Below are 23,298 nucleotides of genomic sequence, written 5' to 3' on the forward strand. Positions count from 1 at the left end.
ACCGCAATATAGAATGAGTTTCTCACCACAGAAGATAACATGGTGGCCAAATGTCAAGTTACTGCCAACATGTGTTCCCAGATCCCCAACTACTGGGTCTACTTTTAGGGTTATATTATTAATGTGGTAATTTCTAGAGGTGGCCAATTTTCAAAGAGTACCATTAACGCATTTTTTTGCATTACGTTTTAGTCATTGGCTCTGGCACCAGTTGTTTGTCTGTGTCGGGCCCTCTTGAAGCTAGGGCAGCCAGAGGTCTTTTATGTTTCCCTTGACTTCAAAGAAGCAGATGCAAAATGGGGAGGCCACAACACTGATCCCTGTGGGACTCCATTAGTGACTGGCTTCTTTGTGTAGGTGGATTCCCCTATCCTAACTTCTTGTGCCCTATCAGCGAGACAGCTGGATATCTGTTTGGTGACATATGGGTTTATGCCCAATTCTGTAAGTTTATCTACAATGCCTGAATGATATTTTATGTCAAACACCTTGACTAAGCCAAGGTAGGCAGTATGCACTTTTTTGCCTTGTCAATTGCTTCAGTAACCTTCTCGAAGAAGTCCACCAGGTTAAGTAGGCATGACCTGCCTTTGCCAAAACCAAACTGGATAGGGTCCAGTGACATAATTCTTCAGTTCAGCATTATTATAAAACATACACACAGTGCTCTTAATGCACAGTACAAGTATTATACTTTAAAATGTATATTGCAGTCTTAGCCTTAGCCAAGCCTGTGTAGCGTGGTGGGTTAATGCAGTGTGCTATAGTTGAGAGGGGGCCCAGGTTTGACACTTGGCAGATGTGTTTATGCTAATAAGGGATATATCTTATTCTGTTAGGAGAGTTAATTTTCCAAAATTAGCAAATGAACTATACTTTAGACCTATTTCTCATATTTAGCAAATAAGCATTTTTAAAATGACAGCAAACTAACTTTTGTTTTGTATGATAATGTAAAACCTTGTTTGACGTATTAATAATGCTAAATGTTTAAACATTACTCATTTAGTGTAGAACTGCTGTTAAAAAGTAAGAGTTTTTTCTTAATTCCATTTTTATAAAACTTACACTATCAAAATATCCATTCCAATTTTTGCTGATAAAGAATACATCTTTTTTGTTTAGTGTTAATTTTATACAATTAGCAATCTAATTGCAACTACAGACTTAGCATTATTCTGTAAGCTAACATTTCTTAAAAGATAGCAGAGTTTTCATCTTTCTTCACCTTTCGGGTATTGTATATTTATGAGAACACACTCAATCTACAACTTGTTGCTTAAAACAATGAACACCTATTACTACTGAAAGTTTAGTATTATTGCTATGAAACAGAGATATTTTTACTGCAGTTCTACAAGTCTTACAGAACAGATTCTTTAATGCAGTCACTTGCTGATAAAAGGTACAATATATTCTACTTAGAGAGAAAAATGGTTTGCAAAATGCCCACTTAAAGTACAGTTGTGCAAGTAAACTTGCCATAACCGTAGATGTTCGAATGATCACTGCTGCAGTAGTATTAGCCATATGGAGTTATGTCCTGCAAAGGATAACAGACGGGCAACTTCCAAAGCTTCAAGGTACCTATCATGCACCCAAACTATTTATCAGTGTGAGCTGAGCTGACTAAAAAGTCAGGATTGGAAGCCAAGCCCTTCAAAGCTTTCAACACACAAAAACAAGGTGGATGTTCGAAGGCAGACTCTACTGCAGCAATGATCATTCGAACATCTGTTATGGTAAGCTTACTTACACAACTGTACTGTGTTCTTCAAATTGATCACTGCTGAAGTGGCCTTAGCTAAATAGGTAAATTACCAGAGCTTAAAATACACTAGGAGTTGGAAGGGGAAGAATCCAGACCCTTGGAGAATAGTCCTAGCAAAGCCTGTCCTAGACCTGGAGAATAAATCTAGTTTATAGTACTTTGTAACAGTATGAACAAAGTACCAAGTTGCTGCTTCTACAATTCTTCCAGAGTCCAACCCTTTCAAAAAAGCCATAGATGAAGCCAAGGCCATGGTACAGTGAGCCTTGACCCCACATGGAACAATTTTCTTGTGGTGGGAATAACAAAGGGTAGTCGCCAGAGACAACAATTTGAAAATAGTCTGCTTTGACACAGGTTGCCCTTTTTTCTTACCTTTACAAGAAAAGAACAATTCATTAAAAGTTCTAAACGATTTTGGTACAGGGCAAGAGTTAAGTGGGATTTATTTATTTATATTTATTTATCGACATTTGTTAACTGGCAAAGTCCACTGGGTCGGGGACCCAATTTCAGTGGAGGCCCAGGGAGAAAAGCTCTGCAATTAACAATAAAATAAAGATAAAAATAAAGAATAAGACTCTATACAGATGACATCAATTTTTAAAATAGCAAAACAGTAAGCAAAGTTAAACGTTATAACAAATACAGACAAACATTAATATACAATATAAAACTTATTAATACAATAACCGTTGGTATTGTAGTACAAGCAAATGAGTTGTTTCTTTTGACATTACATGAAACAAAGCAAAAGAACTAAACATCATGGCAGTTCATTGATGAAGAAAATGGTTGTTGCAGTAGATAGTAGTAATAGATAGGGTTGCCACCTTTTCAAATGCCCAAAGTGGGACACTTTTTGTAGAAATGTGAGATTTTGCAGGACAAAACATAGCCACGGCCAGTGCAAACGCCAGAACTTTACTTTTTTGCCAAAATAAAAGCTTATTTTTGTTGCATTTGAGTTGCTCATGCTATTTTATATAATATTATATGCTCCAGATACAAAATAACAGTTTTATGCAAATATTAAAAAAAAACTTAAGAAATATATTTTGTCTTAAAATCTGGACATTTGCCATTTTTTAGTTTTTTTCGCAGGACACAACTGCCCAAAGTGGGACTGTCCCTCGCAAAGAGGGACAGGTGGTAACCCTAGTAATAGAGGTAGTACTGTCTGGGTAAAAAGCTATTTTGAGACTATGGAGATGGCTTATTGGTCCTGGTTTCATGGTGGGTTTTTTTTGCTGATTGACAATGGCATTTGTGGTTGTCAAGGAAATAGTTTTTTAATGTTATTTTGTATGTCTTTATGCAGTCTATTTGGGTAATATGGGATGGTAGGGAGTCCCATTTCTTACCAATGCTATGTGAGAACAGGCATTGTCCAGCTCTTTTATTGGGCTTGGTTACACTTAGAAGTAATCTACTGAAGGGTCGAAGGGTGTGTGCAGGGGCATAACTTTGTAGTACTGATAACAGTGCTGGACAGTTATTTGGTCTATAAATTAGTTTATGGGCTAGCATTAACTGGGTATAGCAAAGATAGGAAATCTAACCAGTTCAGTTCACGGTTAGGCTTTCCTGAGGAAATTTCGCTATTTTATAGTAACAGGACTGAAGCTTGTTGCTGAGGGGAAAGTGAACGTTAGTAAAGATGGCGCAACCATAGAGTAAGGCAGGAATTCGTAAGGTGCTTGTGAGTTTTGTTTTGGTGTTATTGTCCATGTAAAGCTTATGACGATAGTTTGCCAAGTTTAAAGTGCATTTTCTTTACTGTGTTGAGAATGTGGGTTTCAAAGGTGAGTTTGTCATCAATTGCAATGCTTAGTAGTTTTGCAGATTTTACTATTTCTATTTCAGTTCCATCTTTAGCACAGATTTTGAAGTCTATATCTGGTGTTTTTGACGAGAATAACAGACTTTTTTTTTGGTATGTAGTAGCAGTTGGCAGTTGTTTAGCCAAGATTCAATTAGTGTAAAGGCATTTTGAGTAGCTGAGAGTAGGTCGGAGAAATTGCTTGAGGTAGAGATTATAGTTGAGTCATCAGCGTAATGGATAGTCTTACCTAGTTGTGTGACTTTGTGGAGGTCATTAATAAAGATGTTGAAAAGTAATGGACCCAGAATGGAACCCTGTGGGACTCCTATGCTGTCTGGCATGTAATCAGATTGAACGTTTTGCCACTTTACAGACTGCTGTCTATTATTTAGGTATGATATAAACCAGTTGAGGGATGTGGGACACATCCAAGTTTAGTCAATTGGGTCAGAAATTTAGGATCACTGATGTAGGATGACCTGTGTCTAAGGCTTTGTTGACAGTATCTGTGAAGGAGAGCAGGTCTGTAATGGTGCTGTGCTGTGGGCGAAAACCATGTTAAGTGGGAGACAGGAGATCATTGTCAATAAGGTAGTTTAGTTTTGTGTGTACACACCAAGTATTTTGGATAATGAAAAAAGTATAGAAATGGGGTGATTGTTCGAGAGGTCATGAGAGTTTCCGCCTTTATGTAGGGGAGTGATAACACATTTTTTCCATAGATGTGGAACATAGCCTTCTGTGAGAGAGCGGCTTATAAGAATACTTACTGGATATGCAATTGCATTTGCAGCTAGTTGTAAGTATTCTGGGGGAAGGTTATCTGTGGAAAGACAGCAGGGTTTGAGCTTTTTTAGTAATTTACATATGAGGGATGTGGGTACAGGTTGGATAAAAAAATGAGTGAATTGTGGGAGCACTGGCATTTTTGTCAGGAAGAAGAGGTGAACAGCCAGTTTGTTCGGAGTTGTATGTATTTTGGGAGTGTGGGTTTGGGTTTGTTGGGGAGTATTTGATTAAGTTTTGAATGGTGGTATTGAAGTTGTGGGAGATTTGCTGGGGTTGGTCTTATCAGGTGTGGGAGATGGCTTTGAGACTGACTTCCAGAATTTCCTAGGATTGTTTTGCAGGAGTGTTAGCGGAGAAATATTTTTTTTTATCCTGCATTACTAGTTTTCTGGCTCTGCTTCTTAATTGTTTGAAGTTAGTTTTGTTTTGTTGTGATCTATCTCTTTTGCCAAGTTTTCCAAGCTCTGTCGCTTTGGAGGAAATATTGTTTGGCCATTTTTGTTAGCCGTAGGGCGTAATTTACTTTTGTTTGCTTGATACGTATGGGGGCTAAGCTATGAAGTGTATCTAAGAAGAGATTAAAGTAATTAACTGCTTCATCTAGGAGAAGTGTGTTTAGTGGGAGCCCATTAAGGGTTTTTAGAATGCTTGAGAATTTATTTTGGTAAAAGTGGGTCAGATTTCTGGATGTTTTTAAGAGTGGGTCTTGGTTATATGAGGGTGGGTCCCGTGGGAGTATGTTGGGAGGTGGTCACTTAGTATATTGGTTAGAGTTTCAGAGTTGAGTAGTTGTGGGGGTGAGTAAATAATATCCAGTCTAACATAGATTCTGAACCCGTATAGGCCGTGGGTGGGAGTATTGCTAAGCTGGATAAAGCTGTCTAAATTTAAGCTGTTGGCTGGGGAGTTGGAGGCAAGTTTTTACCACTTTATATTTGTATCTCCTAGGATTATAGTTTCATTTGATATGTTTAGGTTTATCCATGATAAGAATTCTTCTAGTATGGGAATATTTTGGCCTGGGGGATGTAGACTATTGCAATAGTAGGGTTTTATTGTTGTTTAAATTTAGAGTTGTTGGAAGAAATTCTAGATTTTGAAAGATAGGAGTTGGTTTGGGGAAGGGGTGACATTTAGGGAATCTTGGTATAATAATGCAACACCATCACTCGTTTTGGTGACTATCAGATCAAATTATGTTGAAGCCTGGAGGGAGTATTTCAGCATCTGAAATACGTGGCTTTAGCCATGTTCATTTCCTTGCGATAATATTTTGGGTGTGGGTAGTTAGCCAGGCATGAAATTCAGTAACCTTATTACAGATGCTACGAATGTCTATTGTTATAAAATGTAAATGGTGTTGCTTTGGATTTATGTTAGAATTTTGGGAGTGGCATGGACCGGGGTTTGGGTGAATGTCTCCACATACAGTAAGTGCAACGAGATGATTAATTACAGTTTCAGCATGATTATTTTTTGAGAGGGGTCTGGGATATTGTTAGAGGCAGAGTTTTAAGTTTGTGTTTGCTATAGAAAAGTTTATGTTGGGTGAGAGTAGTGGTATGAGTTACAATTAAAGGACAGATGGAATAATAATGTTGTTGACTGCTAGTGGAAGGGTGTGGGTGCTGGATGGCTGTACATGTGGGCTTAGGATGGTACATACAGTGGTGGCATTACATAGTAGACTTAGAAAAGCTGTGCAAGTGAGAATGAGTAATAGGAGTTGTATGTGTTGCAATGTATTAGTGAGATGTGTGATGTTTTGGGAGATAGGAGTGTGAGTATGTGGGAGGAGTTTGCAGGGTGTGCGTCTTGTGTGGTAATGGGAGGGTGCTAGATGAGGTAATGATGGGAAGGGGTTAGGGATGTATAAATTTGATGAAAGAGTGGGTGGGAATGGGGATAGGGTAGGGGGGGAGAAGTGAGCTCGTAGCGCAGCGAAGGGTGAACGGAGCGGGTTGCACCGGACCTCGGAAGCCCTAAACAGCCCAAGAATCCAGTAAAACCTATCTCCTCATGGGTGAAAAGAAGAGCAAAAAGTACTTGGACTGATGGTAGGTATTATAGTGGGGTCAAGAAGGCACAGATGTAGGTTAAGTGTGGTTGAGGCTATGAAGAAAAAATAAGGTATAGTCAAAGAAGGGAAGTGTAACAATTAACAGAGACAAAAGGTGGGAGAAAGTGGTCAAGAAGGCAAGTAGAGTACTTCTGAAAAATGTCAGAAAGGTAGGAAAATAAAGCTATTGGGGATAGAGTTACCTAGGGCTAGATACAAATAGGGGAGCCAGTGACACCAGGTGAGCAGAGAAGCAAAAAGAGAGCATGGAGAAAAGTTTGTTCTAGGAACTATTCCCTACAATCACAGTGGCCTTGTATAGAGAGGTAGATAAAGGTAATAAATGGTGGACAGTATAGCAATGATATACGGATGGGAGCAGGTACAGAAAAACAGGGTCACACCAAACTAAGTAGTACAGGTATAGAGCTAGAGAGGTAGGAGCATGACGGGGAAAAAGAAAGACAGAAGCTTCTTTGCGGTGTGCTTCTAAGCCTACAAACTAGGACTGAGCAGTTACAGATAAAAAAACTGAGGTGGACATAAAGGTTTTTATTTGTGATTTTGGTAGAGATCTCCCATGTTGTTAAGAGGGTCCTGTTGCTGATTAATGTCCTTCAGTAAGGAAGTTTACATTTGGGCAGAGGTGACCATGGTCTTCTGGGAGGGAAGGTATACTAAGGGGTGGAGCACAGTAAAGTTTCCCAGTTAGCAATAAGCTTAAAAGTTAACTGACTATATCTTAAAGATATGCTCTATATAAGACAAGAAGCAGTGACAACATTCAATTATACACAAGTCCCTAATAATGCTACTATCACAGAAATATATAAGGTTATCAGTGCATTCTATGCTGTGCTATCAATAGTTGCAGCAGACTAGTACAGTAGGAAATGCATTCTTTTCAATTCAAAAAGGCACCATCTTTTGACTTAGCTTTTCTGCCTTGCTTCATAGGAATCCCCAGTAGTGTGCTCGCATGTGAATACTACCTGGTATTGTTTTGTTTGTGATTCTTATTGCTGTTTTTGTAAAGTTCATCCTAATGAGATCCTGCAGTGCTTCTGTAACTACTCTGCCTCCCCAAGAACTAACTTTAAACGTTTATGTACTATATTGTAAAATAAAAATACAACCTATACCTGCCACTGTTGTATATTAACCCTGCGTGCATTTGCTAGCAGTCTACCATGGATTTTATCTCCTTTTACTCTCCTAGGCTCTTTCCCCTCCTCTGAGTGCTCGTAGCTTACTATTGTACTTACTCAGTTAGGCCACCAGGTGGCAATGTTCAACCACTACGTATCTTTTAATACAAGTCAAACGTACTGTAACTGTTCTATTAAATTTACCACTGCCCTGTTTTCGCCCTATTAATGCTTACGATATTCTACTAAACTGCTACTGCTCAGTTTTCAGCGCCTATCCCCTGTCAACCCTCTGCATCCTTCTAATTTCACACACACAGTGCCTTATGCCAGTGCCTCCTTACCTATGAGCTAGTTCTCAGCTTCACTGATAACTTTTCGCTGGCTTTCTTCCTTCTCCTTGGCTCCACCCGCTCCGTTCACCCTGCGGGCTCACTCCACTCCCCTACTCTGCCCCCAATTTCCACCCACCCCCACTACTCCTACTTCTATTTCAACCACTCCCCACCCACTCAAGACAACCATCCAGTCAAAGCCTTCCCCTCTTCACCCCTCCTCCTTTCAGCCATAGTCAACCATCCAATCAAAGCCTTCCCCTCTTTACCCCCCTCCTTTCACCCATAGTAATTAAATACATCACTAATTAAATACATCACTCTCACTACCCCCTCTCACCCCACAGCTCTTCTCTCAAACTACAAATCCTCCCATATACTTTTTTCTAGCCATGCTTTCCTTACTGTTCCTAACACTCTGGACTCCAATCTTCCTCCTACTACTCCTAACAACTTTATACCATGCCAGCTCCTATACCTCAAATCAGCTTCCACTCTCTACTTCTTACCATGCTCCCACACAAAACCATCTCCTCCCTCACACAAATAATCATTATTTTCCATCTACTCCTCTCTGTTTCAGGTCAACCCTCTGCACTTTTCTAATCCTAAAATTATTTCCACTACTGCTAAGATGCTTACTCTTACACAAATAGACCATCCAGAATACCCTAAATCCAAGCCAAAACACACTAAAATAACCTCCTTCAGTAACCTTGTCTTAGCTGGAGACATTCACCCCAACCCCAGACCTAACCCATCCACAAATAACAATTACCCTCCCCCCTCCTCTAGCCTTGCATCCCCCTACAATACTCTTAGATGTTTCACACTCAATACCCAGTCTAAACAACAAAGCACATCAGTTTCAAGCATGGCTACGTCACAACAAACCTGACATTGTGGCCATCAATTTGGCTCAAACCCCCACATCTCTGACTCTGAAATCCTTCCCTCTGGATTTCACAATCTTGGATGTGACCGCCCCAAAAAAAAAAAAAAAAAAAACCGGAGGCTTTGCATTAATCTATTTCAATCTACTTACCTTAATTCCCCTACCAAACCCCATTCCTAAATTCGTCAATGCAGAACTAACAGTCGGTCTATTAAAAATGAATAATCACAAAAGCCTCTGTATCATCACCATTTATATCCCACGAGGAAATAACATCACAACCCTTGAAGACTTACTCCAATGGACCTCATCTGAAATTAACCTTGAAACTTACATACTAGGTGATGTAAACAATCGACTGGAATAAAATCAACAGTCCCATACCCTCCTTGTCCATTAACCTCTAACTTTACTCAAGTAACCCACTCCATCACCAAACCCAGTAAAACAAATCTCCCAGGATCTACTCTTGACTGGAGCTTAGTCACCCAGCCAAATAAAATTACCAACTCTGGCACCATCTCTGACTCTATTAGTGACCACCTGCCAGCTTTCATTTACTGTGCAACCACCTCCCATCCACACCAACTTCAATATATTCAGATGCACAACCTTAGTAAATTTGACCCCAAAACCTTCTCTATCTCAAACAAATGAATTGGAACATTCTAATAATCCTTCCACTTGATAAAGCCATAGACCACTTTAATTCTACTTTCCTAGACGCTCTTAACTCCCTAGCTCCACCAAGGAAAAAAAGAATAAAACTTTAACTGCCCCTTGGCTAACCAAAGAAACAAAGCAAATTATGCATCAGAGACAAATCCTGGAAGCTTTACCAAAAGAATACATTTCCCAAAACCCTTCACCAATATACACAGCTCCACAACTTTGCAAAAAAAAAACAAATCTTCAAAGACAAAAAATCCTACTGCACTAACCTCCAGTCCAACCATCCCCAAAACCCTAGGCTTTTTTGGAACTCCATAAACTCACTCCTCAACCCAGGCTCCAAAAATAACCCCTGTCCAGACCCAAGTAAATCTGATCTCAAATTAGCCTCACTATTCGACTCTTTTCTTTATACAGTCGATATCCAACCTAACGAAAACTTTTCCCAACAATGACCCATCTCTCCTACATTCCACCTCATCTAAGTCCCCAAATAATTTCTCCCCTATGTTTGAGCTTAAACCTGTCTCCACTAACTACATAAAAAGATTTCTATCCCCTCTTCCTTTCTCAAGTCTGCTGCAGATGGTATATCTCTCCCAATTAGTATACTAATTAATAGATCCATAAAGGAATCCAATGTCTCTAAACTCTGGCGTTCCACCTTTATTCTTCCTCTCCACAAGGGAGGCAAAAACACTAACATTTCAAACTTCTCTCTCCAATCTCCAAAATCCTTGAAAAATGCATCCACCTCCAACTTATGCCTTTTCTGAGTAAAAAACAACTTCATACCCCTACCCAAGATGGCTTCTGACCAGGACATAGCACCATAACAGCTCTACTCTCATTCTTAGAAACTGTCAATCAAGCCAGAGATTCTGGGAACTTAGTATCCATAGTGCTCCTAGATCACTTTAAAGCATCCAATACTGTTTCCCATAAGTTCCTTCCAAGTCACCTCTCAAACCTAAATCTCTCCCAAAACACTCTTTCCTGGTTCTCAAGCTGTCAGACAGATCTCAGCCTGTGAAATGGAAAAAAGGCACCTCACCTTTCTTACTCACCCATACTGGAGTACCACAGGGGTCCATCCTCAGACCAATGCTGTTTAATATCATTATCAATAACTTTCATTCTGCTATTCCTAATGCCAAAGTCATCCAATATGCAGATGACTCTACACTTGTCTGCTCTGCCTCTAACCTCCCTGAACTCCTACCTAAAACTCAGACTGCCTTCTCAACTACTGAGATCTGGATGCATCAAAATCACCTTTCTCTCGATGCTAACAAATCTAAAATACTATTCACACTCTCAAAATCTTTCTCTTTTGATAAAAATACCTTCCTAGTCCTTAGCCAAAGCAACCCTCCAATCGAAGTTGTTCTCTTTGTCAAACTACTCGGTGTAACTATAGATTAACACCTCAAGTTCGACATCCATATTCAGCAAAATATAAAGAAAACCCACCAAAAACTAGGTATGTTATACAGGAACAACCACTTCCTCTCTACTTCTACCAGGCATACTCTGGCCTCTTCTTACCTCCTTCCCTCCCTTCTGTATGGTGCTCCGCTACTAACTAACCTATCCTCTTCCATCACTTCCAAACTTGAAAGCTGTTATAACAAAATTTCTAAATTTGCCACCAAAGCCAAGCATTCCACTCATTACTGTGTTACCCTCCAATCCCTCCAACTGGTTAGAATTCACAAATTACCTGGACTTCCTCCAACTCATTACAGCGCATAGACTAATATTTAATCCAACCAAGCACCCTGCTCCAACATCCTTCCCCCATACACCCTAAATAGAACTCACAGATCTGAACACCAAATCTTACTGTCCACAAATCTAAATGACCTGCTGGACAACTTCTCCTCTCCTTCTCCCTTCCACACTAAGGACAATGTCAAACACAAACAACATCAAAACTCAGCTTTACACCTACCTCTCCTCCAAATGGAAATGTAACTGCATTCTCCCTACCTAGAACTCTTTAACAAAAGCCCCTGGGAGGGTATCCTCCTGAGTTCCTAAGCACCTTACAGCTGGCTATAACCTTCTATAGCTAATTCCCATACGATCTCTCACACTCTGTAAATACTGTAAATCGCTTTTGACTAACTGTGTGAATTTCTGAAAATGTATCTGCACAATATTTTTCCACTATGGGCAATATTGTTCATGCTTTGTATTATTTAATATGTATTTGTACTTGTATTTTTATTGGACTATGTTTACTATAATCTGTTTCATGGAGCTTTTTTCCCCGGGCCTCCACTGAAAACAGCTCTCTGGGCCCAGTGGACTTCCCCAGTAATCAAACTGGAAATAAATAAATAAATTAATTAATTAATTAATAAAATACACTTGATCCTTTCAACAGAACAAGGTGGCTTAGGATTACCTGATTTAGAGTAATATTTTGGATCTACACAATTAAGGCTCATATACATAACCCAACCAGAAGGTTCTAATTCAAAGTGGAAAGGATGACAATAAAGTGGGAAATTCAAGAAACAAGGAAAGAGTGGGATTTTGGATGCAGATCCTTAAGGATATTAATAATAGCCACACACAAGATTGTATTCATAAAGTAGCAGAAAGTATTCTAAGAACTAAGTCAACACAAGAATGGAGAAAGGAGAATTTGTCAATAAGGATGACTGCAAGTAGGGGTACAGAGAAGAGTAAGAGGAGGTGGAATTTACTGAAGAAAACTGGCAAAAGAACCAAGATAATGGAAGTAATTAACCAGAGAGAGAAAGGTAATATAATGGGATGAGTCCAAGAAGACATTTGGACTGCAGGGTAGAGACTACCTTCCCTGCCAAGGATTGATATCAGGGTATAGGCAAAAAGAAAGAGATATGGAAACCATAAATTAATGACCTGTTCTAGTAGAGTTTTTAGTAAAGTCTAAAACAGAAGCTGCTGTTAAAAATGAATAATTAGTAGGGCATATAAAACATTGCAAGACAACTAGAACAATCAAACAGAGAAGGTTAGAAAAAACATCAGGAAGACAGCTTGAATAAGTAATTTATAAGCTAACAATGGGAGGCCATATGTATGAAACAACGTCCAGAAGGTTTAGGATTTTTGGTTGGAAGTGTTTGGATAGGTATATTTACACCCAAAGCAAATTTCAAAGAATTTGTCCTCTGGCAGATTGCAAGTAATGGAGGTGTGACAGGAAAGAGGTAACTGGGGAAATATATTTTGAGAGCATAACGAGTTGGCAGATATTAAAAATTCCCTACAGAGTACTCTGTCAGAAATACTGGAAGAACAAATGGGTGTAACTGAGGAACTGATTCTTTTGAGCTGAAACACAAGATCTGAACTTCCAAGACATAGTATGACCTTACGTTTAATTCTGGTGGCTGCTAAAAAAGCAATTACTAGAAAATGTAAGTCGAAGTTTAAACCAACAGTATTTGAAGTACTGAATATTCTAACAGAGATAAAAATACTGGAAGTGAGATCTTAAGAAAAGTGGAGGAGCAAAGAAATGGAAATTATGAGAACAATACATGCACAATGATGTTCAGGAGGAGGAGAGAGAGGGGTTTAAGGGAAGGCAGGAACTGAGTAATTTATGTAAAGTTGGACTGATAGTTATAAAAAAGATCATATGTGATATATAAGATATGTTAAAAAAACATGTTAACATGGTTTGCTTTCTGTTATATTATGTATGTCTGCTTACAGCTCAAGTGATAATTTAATAAAGGTGTTAAAATTCTAAAAAATTTTGTTCTGCCAAGATAGTATTGGAGTAGTAGTAGGTACGAAGTGTCCTTTCACCCTCATTTCTGGGTTCTGGAAAGCAAACAGAGATGAACAAAATGGCTTAATGTAAACTGGCAACCACATTGAGAATCAGTCCTTCTTTCAAGTCATTACAGCCAAGTGTGCCTCCAGGCATTTCTGCAGTTACCTCTGCACCTCTAGGCATCAAATATTGAGTATTCATATTTGGATTAATAATTACAAAACCATGCTATATACAAGGTATCAGAACATTTTATCTTGAAGAATACATGATGGCAAACACAACTGTATTTGATCTCTATCAATGAGCATTTGTTAGCTCTGTAATGGGATAACTTCATTTTTTAAAGGCTCAAGCCACACCCACTGGGAGTTAAAAGTATACACTCAAACGAGCTGTACTGGAGGGAATGAGTTAAAGAAACCAAGAAGAGATAACACTGACCCAACATAAGAACTTGCAACTCAGACACTCTTCTTGCAGAGGTAAGACCAATCAGCAAAAAACTACTTTCCATGTTAAGAACCACAAGTCAGCCAGAAAAACTGGTTCAAATGGAGAAAGTGTTAACTTCAATAACAAATTTAAGATCCCAAGGAGAAGCTAAAATTTTCTGGGAGGCTTCTTATGCAAAACCACTTTCAAAAACATTTTCATATGACAGTGCATTGAAAGAAGGGGACCCATGGGCTGGCATGCTGATACGGCCAACAAATGAACATTGGCAGAGGAGTAAGACAGATTATAGGATAGTAACTCAAAAACTGCAAAACCAAAAACACTGAATGTGTGCTGGTTCCAGAAACTAATATATCACTTTCTAGTAGCAGGCTTTCTGCTGCCCATCCCCCAAAAAAGGTGCCCCAAATGTATTAAGATCTTATCATCCAGTCAGGCAGTTTTAGCTGCTTGGGGTCACGACGTACCAAACATCCCTGATCTTGTGCAAGTAAATCCAGTCTGTGAAGAAGCTTATGGTAATTGCCCATGGCCAATTCCAAAAGGAAAGAGAACCATTCTTGCCTGGGCTAGAAGGGAGTCACCACAATGATCATTGCAAGTCCTCCTAAATCTTCAGAATTATCCTGGATATCAGTGGAAATGGTGAAAAGGCATACTGGAGCATTCATGTCCAAGAAAAGAAAAGGCATCTGTTTTACAGGCCTTCCTGGATGGAATCCAGGAGGAGAATAATGCCAGTTGATTGTTTAGAGAGGAGGCAAGAAAAAGGTCTAAATGAGGACTTCCCCACAGATTCATCAAATCTTGGAAGATCCTCTGATTCAGTTTCCATTCATGAGGGTCTTCTCTGGTCCTGCTCTGCTTGAGAGTCAAACAATTTTGCTTTGACAGAATACAAGATGCCTGTAGAGTGAGATTGTGCTGTAAAGTTACATCCCATGCAAACATGGCTAGTCTCCACAGAGGTAAGATCTGGATCCCCCTTCTTTGTTTATGTACCACATCACTGTGGTATTGTCTGTAAACACTTGGAGGTCTTGGGGATCACAGATTTGACAGCATTTATAAGACCCAGCATCTTTTTTTATGTTAATTTGTTCTGGCCTTTCTTACTCAAAGACCCATCACTTTTATTACCATTGACACTGCCCCCCAAGCAAAGTCTGAGACTTCTGTTGTGACGGACTGCTTTGGAGCAAGAAAGGAGAACAAAAGGCCTGGATTCTGAGAAATCTGACATCTCCATCAACTGATTTCCCTTTTCATAACATCCCAGAATTGGAATTTGACAAGACAATGGACACTGATGCTGGGACCAATGAGATTTCAGAAACCATTGTATCTTTCTCATATGGAGTGTTGCGATAGGTATCACGAGACTCACTGAAGCCATGAGAGACAGAATGAGAATGTTAATGCAAATAAGTAAACTTTATATTTTACTTATTTGGTTTCTTTGCATGTTATGTTTTTTTTTTTTTTTTTTTTTTTTTTGTTTAATCTTATGGAATGCCTGTGAAGTGAAAAATTTGCTATACAAGTTGTAACACAGGTTACATCACAGCATGGTGGAACGAGTCCCCAAAGTAAGTAGAAACAAGAAGATCAGGAGAAATCTGAAGAAGCAATATGGACATGAGAGGGAAAAAGAGATTTACTATGGTGAAATATTTATGTAAAGGGGAAAGCAAAACTAAAAACTAATCAATACAAAAAGAGCAGCACCAAAGATATTTGAAGAGGAATCTAGGCAAAGGAATCAGGACATGGAAAACTTTACAATACAAAAAATAAGAACAGAAGAGGAAAAGTAGAAAAGATTAGTAATGGAGAAGTTAAAGAAATAGAGACTGAGGTTATGGAGTACCTGCGAAGTGAAGGATTCAGTGTAGACAATCTAATTCAGAAAGCACCACAGCAGGATAGAGCAATTTGTTTGTTTGTGTCTTTCGGCTTTTCCTGGTTAGGGGTCGCCACAGCGGAACTCCGGTCCGCTAATGATTGGCAGTAGATTTTTACGTGCCGATTTGCCGGCCCTGACGCACAACCTTCAACAAAGGTATGCCCATTCACGGATGTCTTCACACAGAAGACGCTCTAGCTGAGAATTGAACAGCGTCTTACTGTGAGGCGACTAGAGCAATAAACATCCAAATTAAGAATGAATCAGTGGAATGCTTGCCATATGAAGATACTTTGGAGTCTTCCACAGGAAACCAGTATAAACATTCACTTGAAGCTGGACAGCAAAGGAAAGAATAGGAAACTGTGGCAAATCTGAAGCAGTCAATGTTGAAGAGTGACAGGTGATTTCCCATATGATGGAGCAATGGATGATGGAATGAAATTGAAGAGAATGTGCCACAGGAAGATGCTATAGAACTTTCTATAGAATGCCCATAGAAAATGGGGAACAAAAATGTGCTCTCAGTTTATAAGAAAATAAGCTAAGAGAAAAGTTACTTGATTTAATACAGAAAGATAGACACACATTAAAATCAATGAAAGAAATAGACTACAGAAGGTCAATAAAACCCAAAAGTTAGAAGTTAGATAAAACAAATTAACACAGTAATTAGGACTATTCATAGAGATCCATGAAATATAGCAGAAGTAAACAGGATATATTACTGTGCAGCAAAATTAACAACAGATAAAACTCTACCACAAGAGCACAGGGTAGTAAGGGAAAGGAAGAGGAGAAATCTAATACCATCATGGAAGCATCGACAGAGAAATCTATAAAGCAATTAAGACCAGAAGTGTCACTGTTACGAGTACAGAAGAGGGAACAGATCAACAAAAACACTCAAAGATAGATGTGATAAAAGCAATGTGCACTATTATAACGGATCAGGATTTATCATGCACCATCACAAATAATAAACTACAAATAGCACAGGCAGAAAAATGTAGAAGCTAGACAGATAAATATAAAGAAAAAGTGCAAAATAAGCAATTTATTGATGACCCAAAAAGGTGTTATAGAGAATTGGGAAACAAGGTAAAAGGGAATGAAAGATAACCCAAAAAAAAAAGAAGAAATTGATACATTTTGGAGACGTATTTATGAAGATCCTATGGAACATAAAGATGCTAAATGGATAGAAGAAGTAAAAGAAAGAATAAGAAGTTCAGAGGTACAGGATATGAAATGGGATGAAGTAACAGAGAGATTGAAACAAAGCCTCTAATCAGAAAACCCCAGGCCTAGATGCACTACCTAACTTCTGGTTAAAAGTATTAACATCTTTGCACGAAGACTTAGCCATGAGTAAGAACTATTTATATGTGCAGCCCGAATACACACCAACCTGGCTAACAGGAAAAGGAACTATGCTCCTGCTTATCAGTGAACCTGCAAGCTACCCTAAAAATTACACACCAATAACTTACCTTTTGATAATGTATAAACTATACACTGGAATTGATGCCAACAGAGTTTATAGCCATTTAGAAGAAAACTCAATTATGGCAATAGAACAAAAGGGCAATAAAAGAAAGTCATATGGAACAAAGGATCATCTGTTGTTAAATAAAGTCATAGTGGAGAAATGTAACAAGGGGAAGAATCTTAATTATGGCATGGATTGAAAAACAAACAAAAACATTTGACAGTATCCCACATTCATGGATAAAAAAAGTTGTGTCTTACCATAGCGTTCCATCTGTGTTGTTCATCTTATTTCATTCATCACTGATGGATTCGGTTCCGAGCCCTCTGAACCAAGTCGGCCTTTTTACAAAGCTCGTGCCTGCCAAAAAACTCTTGAGCCAAGTCTCTACCCAAAATGCCCTTCTCCCTGTTACCTCAGATCGAGTCTGCTAGAGAAAGGAAGTAAAGCCGAGGCTACTTCTGTGCAACTACCCTAGGGCACCTCTTAGACCCAAAGCATCCCCAAGGAGCCTTCGGAGGGGGAAGGAGGGTGGGAAGTGAATGAAAGAAGATGAGTAACACAGATGGAATGTTATGGTAAGACATAACTTCTTATCTGATGTTGTTAATCTTCTTTCCATTCATTACTGATGGGTCAGAATCCCAAGCTACCTTGAGGTCCATGGGCGGCCCTTATGGAAGAGCATTCCTGAGTACCACTGAGCCGAAGGCAGCTCTCCCTCTGCAGACCAAGTCCAATTTGTAATGACTGATAAAGGTATGAGACTTAGCCCAAGTAGCTGCTGCACAGATGTTATGCATAGAAGCCCCTGAATGGAAAGCTACAGATGTTGCCATATATCTAGTGGAGTGAGCTTTAACTTTTGGCATAAGTTAATTACTGAGGGAATAGATTAAATGTATGCAGTCCTTTAGCCATTTTGATGATGTAACCTTGGAAACAGCCTCTCCCATTCTGGGCCCAGAACAGGAGATGAAAAGCTGTTCAGATTTACAGATAGGTTTGGTCTTGTCTAGATAAAAATCTCAACTGTCTATGTACATCTAAAGAGTGAAAGCAGTACTCTCCTCTACTGGCAAAATTCAGAAAGAACACTGGTAGATCAATGGTCTGATTTATGGAGAATTCAGAAACAACTTTGGGGAGAAAGGATGGATTTGTCTGAAGTGATGCTCTGTCTTTATGAAAGACCAGATAGGGCCTCTTTATACACAATGTCTGCAGTTCTGAGACTCTTCTGGCAGACGTGATGGCTACCAAGAAGAAGGATTTCCAAGACAAAAACTTTAGATCACACTTCGCAGCAGGTTCAAAAGGTTTCTGAGTCAAAGACTGAAGGACTAGAGTGAGGTTCCATGGGCTGTCTGATAGGAGGCCTGATATGAGAAGTCCCCTTGAGAAAAGCCTTGCAAATGCGTAGAGAGATAAGAGGTGTGCCATCTATACCATTGTGGAAATTAGAAATTGCCGCTAGATGTACTCGTACGGTAGAGGCAGAGGCTCCATTATCAAAAAACTTAGCCAAGTAATGAAGCACTGCAGTAATGGGAGCCGAATCCAGGTCTAGCACTTTATCCTTGGACCAGATGGGCAATCTTTTCCATTTGTCTGGGTATAGTCTTCTGGTGGATGGTTTATGAGAGGCCAGAATGATGTCTCGAACAGACGAGGAGAGATTAGCTTGCCTGGCTACTAGTGGAAATGGAAAAACCAAGCTGTCAGCTTGAGACTGGAAGGATTTGGGTGATTCAACCCTTGGGGGTGAGTAATCAGATCTGATAGAGGGTCCAGAATCCACGGCGGGTATACTAGGTGAGGCCGAAGGAAGGGGAACCAAACTTGACTAGTCCAGAATGGGGCTATGAGGATCACCTTGCATCTCAACCAAAGAGCTTTCTTTAGACAGGGGCATCCTACCATAGTCACCACTGTCTCTCACTTGCTGAACTGGGCTGGCTTGAACTCCCTCACCTCCTTCAATGGTATCAACTCTCACTCGCCCACAAACTAGTAAACCATCCACTAAATGTCCCATCCCTCCAGAATCTACTCCAACCCTATTGCACCACCAGACCACTAAGATCCAGCAACAAAAATTACTTGCAGATCACTAAAGCCAATAACTCTGCTGGTGAAGCACTATTCTCTTGCGCCATAGCCAAATTATGAAACTCCCTCCCACCCACAATTACCTCCATACCATCATGCACCCACTTCAAAACTTTACTAAAAGCACACCTAAAAACATGCTGGTTATGCCCTTGCAACTCCCACTCTAATATCACCCACCCCATCCAACCACTATCTTTCTTTCCACTCCACTAACTACCTCGATTATAGCAAGCTCAGATGCTCATAAGCCTAGTACTTATTATACAGCAGGAACTTCTTATTGTAACATTTGTTAACATCTGTTATGTACTTCACAGCAAGATTCTAGTTGTCTACTGATGTACTATGTTCTTCATCTGTAAATAAGTTGTAAGTAATTGCTATGTAAATTGTTAATCGCTATGTAATCAAATGTAACTACTGTCTGTTTGTTTTAACTGTTGAGCTTTTCTCCCCGGGCCACCGCTGAAAATGGATCTACGTCCAGTTGGACACTCCCGGTCAACAAATATAAATAAATAAATAAATAAAGAAAGAAAGAAAATTGTGGGATCAGAGGGATGGGAGGATAAGTGTAAAGAAGTCCCATGGGCCAATCATGGATCACAGCGTTCCTCTGCGACTCCCCCCTCCGGGGGAAGTAGGGCGAAATAGCTGCTGCACTTGGTGTTTGATGGGGAGGCAAAAAGATTGCAGCAGGGCTGGCCCCAGTGGCTGAAGATTGCTGATGCCACCTTGGAGTTGAGGGACCACTCGTGAGGCATGAGGTTGCATCTGCTCAGCTTGTCCGCAATCATGTTTGAGCTCCCCGGGATATGCGTTGCTATTAGAAAGTGGATGGAAGCTATCGCCCACTGCCAAATTCTCATGGCTTCTTGACATAGGGGATAAGACTTGGTTCCTCTTTGCTTGTTGATATACCAGACCACCGACATAGTGTCTGATTGAATTGCAATTGTCCCTGCAACGCTAACAGCACAGCTCTCCGTTCCAGAACATTGATATGCAGGTGGGCCTCTGAGGTGGACCATGTACCTTAGACAGTCTTTCCCTGGAAATGGCCTCCCACCCAATCAAGGAAGCATCCATGGTCACAATGGCTGTGGGTTGAGGAGACTGAAATGGATGACTCCAAAGTTCTATATCTGGCCTCATCCACCAAAGCAAGTCCTGTTTGCAGGAGGTGGTTATTCGAATCTGGTAACTGAGGGGTTGATAGTTTGGGAACCACTGACACAGAAGGAGCCATTGCAGAATCCACATGTGTAGCTTTGCTAGAGGCACTATTGGTATTGACACTGCCATAGAACCTAGGGCCTGAAGAACTTCCCTTGCAGAAACTGTTGTTTGTGAGAGTATCACCCGGAGTTGAAGCCTCAATCGACGGAGTCTGCAAATTGGGAGTGATACCAGACAGGACTGAGTATTGAACACTGCTCCAATGAACTCTATTTGTTGTGTTGGGACAAGGTTTGATTTCTCCCAATGTACCGTTATTCCCAACAATTTTGCCAGAAAGAAAGTATAATGTAGTGCTGTTACCAGAACATGCTCGGTGGGGGCGGTAAGGAGCCAGTCATCCAGATATGGAAACACCCGGAATCCTTTTAGTCTCAAGTGAGCTGTTACCACTGCCATGCATTTAGTGAACACTCTAGGGGATGCAGAGAGACTGAATGGCAGGGCACGGAATTGATAATAAATGGCTCCTAGCTAGAAGTGAAGCAGACTCCTGGAGCGTTTGTCCATCTTGATGTGGTAATACACATCCCGGAGATCTATAGAGGACATCCAATTGCCTTTTCTTAAAAAGGGGAGAATGGACTGAACCATGAACATCCGAAATTTGGTTTGGGTGACAGACTTGTTTAAGCTGCTGAGATCCAAAATGGGTCTCCAGTTCCCTGTCTTTTTTGGCAACAAAAAGAATCTCGAGTAAAATCCGGATCCACGCTGGTCTGGTGGGACTGGCTGGATGACACTTTTTTGAGACAAATTTATAAACTCTGAAGCTGCTTCTTCCCTTTGACTGGGTAGAACGTCAGGAAGTTTCCTTGGGAAATTTGGCTGTCAAGAAAGGGGAATGGTGTAACCTCTGGTGATAATGCTATGCACCCAACCATCGGTGGTGATGGATTGCCAGGCAGCTTGGTGCAGAGAGGTGACCCCTGACTGCTTCCAGAGGTAAGCAATCAGGCTGCTCCTCAGGAGCGCTGATAAGACTGTCTAGAGAAGGAATCCCTGGAGCCCTGATTACGAGGACCCTTTCTGCCTCTATACGGGCATCTTCCAGAATTGTTACCCCCTCTGCCTCTGTGAGTAACATCACCACATGCGGCATGGAAGAGACCCTGAGATTTCTTATGCCACATCTTTCTGCTCCTCTGATACCTGCAGAAGGTACATTGAGGGTTGGAAAACCGAAGGCCTACGGCAGACAGGGTCTTTCCATCTTGCTCGCACCTGGCTAGCATGTCCTTCACTTTGGATGAAGCTTCGATGGGAGCATTCAGAAAGGAAGACTTGATGAGGTCCGTGAGGTCACAAATGCGCATTCAGGCATGACGCCTCATAATGCCCGAACCCACTGTTCTAGCCGCCCCTTCGGTTGCATATGACAACAACCTCATGGACGAGTTGGATATTGATTCCAGGGTTGTGAGGTCACTTTGTCACCGACTTCATCAGACAACTGTCCTGCGAGCGTCCCAGAGAGTTCAGAGATAGAGTCCCTCTGAAGCATTGTAAAATGTGCCAAATAATTAAGGGACTGTATGGCAAAGGTCCCTGATGCAACAACACGCTTTCCAAGTCTGTCCACTGCCTGGAACTCCCTGTTGGGTGGGTGGACAGCAGGACTTTCCTCAGCCAAGTCCTTTTTCGTGGCCGCCACCACCACCACCATAGCATCAACTGGTGACTCTTTGGACCAATGCGGGTTCTCCTCGGGAGGGGAAAGAATTTTGTCTGGTCTCCGAGGGATCGCCTCAATGGAATCAGGGTTCTTCCAAGCATGCTGCACGATGAGCTGGATGAGATCATTGGCAGGCGGGGTTACCCAAGAGGTAGAAGGCCGGGAGCGAAAAGCCTGCAGGAAGACGGACTCCTCAGGCGAAGAGTTGGAGGGCTTCCAGTCACCTCTACGCTTTAACATTTCCAGGATGTCTCCAAAGGAGACATCATCAGGAGGTGACTGTGGGGACCCATCACCATCATCGTAATCTGTGTATTCCATTAAGGACTCCTCAAGTGAGTCCATGTGCTTCCTCTTACACGTCTTCTTTCAAGGGGGTCCACAGTGGGGGTCTCTGAGGAGGACTTGGAAGAGTGGGTACCCTGAACAGGGGTGTCCTGCGGCTTCTCTGTCTAGAAGCAAGAACCCACTCCATTGCGCGGAATGCAGGCCCATCCAAAGAGGGATGGGAGCCCGGAACCAAGAAAGACAACTTCAGGACCATGGTCACACCCAGCGCCGACAAACCCACCCCCACAGATGGAGCCTCAAGCAGGATCAGCGTGGACATGGCGGACATGGCTATCGGCACCAAGGATGGAACCAAGGAGAGAGGTGGCTCCGTACCCTAGGCCGAAGCGCCCATTCCCCCAATCCCCAGATTGAGGAAGGAAAGGTTCAGCGGGAAATGAAGACCAAACGGACAAACTTGGGAGCCGGCGTGAGCTGCACCATAGGTGCTGAGGTGATGGATTCCAAGAAGGATGTTGGAAAAGAAGGCTTCGGTACCGAGATGGTCGAAGGAGTGTAAGATGGAGTCCATGGATAAGGCAAACCCAAGTCCTGCAGGTGGATGGGTCTTAGAAAGTGAGGGAATCCCCCTGGCTAACAACAGCTGGTCTACAAGACGCACTATGTCATGTTCAGAAAGGCTCCTGGTGGATCTAGTGGATACTCTGGATGGGAAGTCAGGAAGTTTGATGAAGGGGCTATACACATGGCCCAGAAATGGATCTATGGAGGGGGAGTATTGGGTTGGTGCAAGGTCTGCTGGCACCGAAGTCCCTAGTTTCGAGACCAGAAGTAAAGGGGTCA

General features: G+C 41.1%; 1 protein-coding gene across 3 annotated transcripts in view; it reads right to left on the minus strand.

The window, feature by feature from the left end:
* DPY19L3 (dpy-19 like C-mannosyltransferase 3) overlaps nucleotides 1-23,298 on the minus strand; it is a 1,004,768-nt gene that overhangs the window by 757,329 nt on the left and 224,141 nt on the right. The window lies entirely within an intron of this gene.

The sequence above is a fragment of the Protopterus annectens genome, chromosome 8.part1 (genome assembly GCF_019279795.1).
Source record: "Protopterus annectens isolate FY-2018-M chromosome 8.part1, PAN1.0, whole genome shotgun sequence".
NCBI classification, from domain to species: domain Eukaryota; kingdom Metazoa; phylum Chordata; order Ceratodontiformes; family Protopteridae; genus Protopterus; species Protopterus annectens.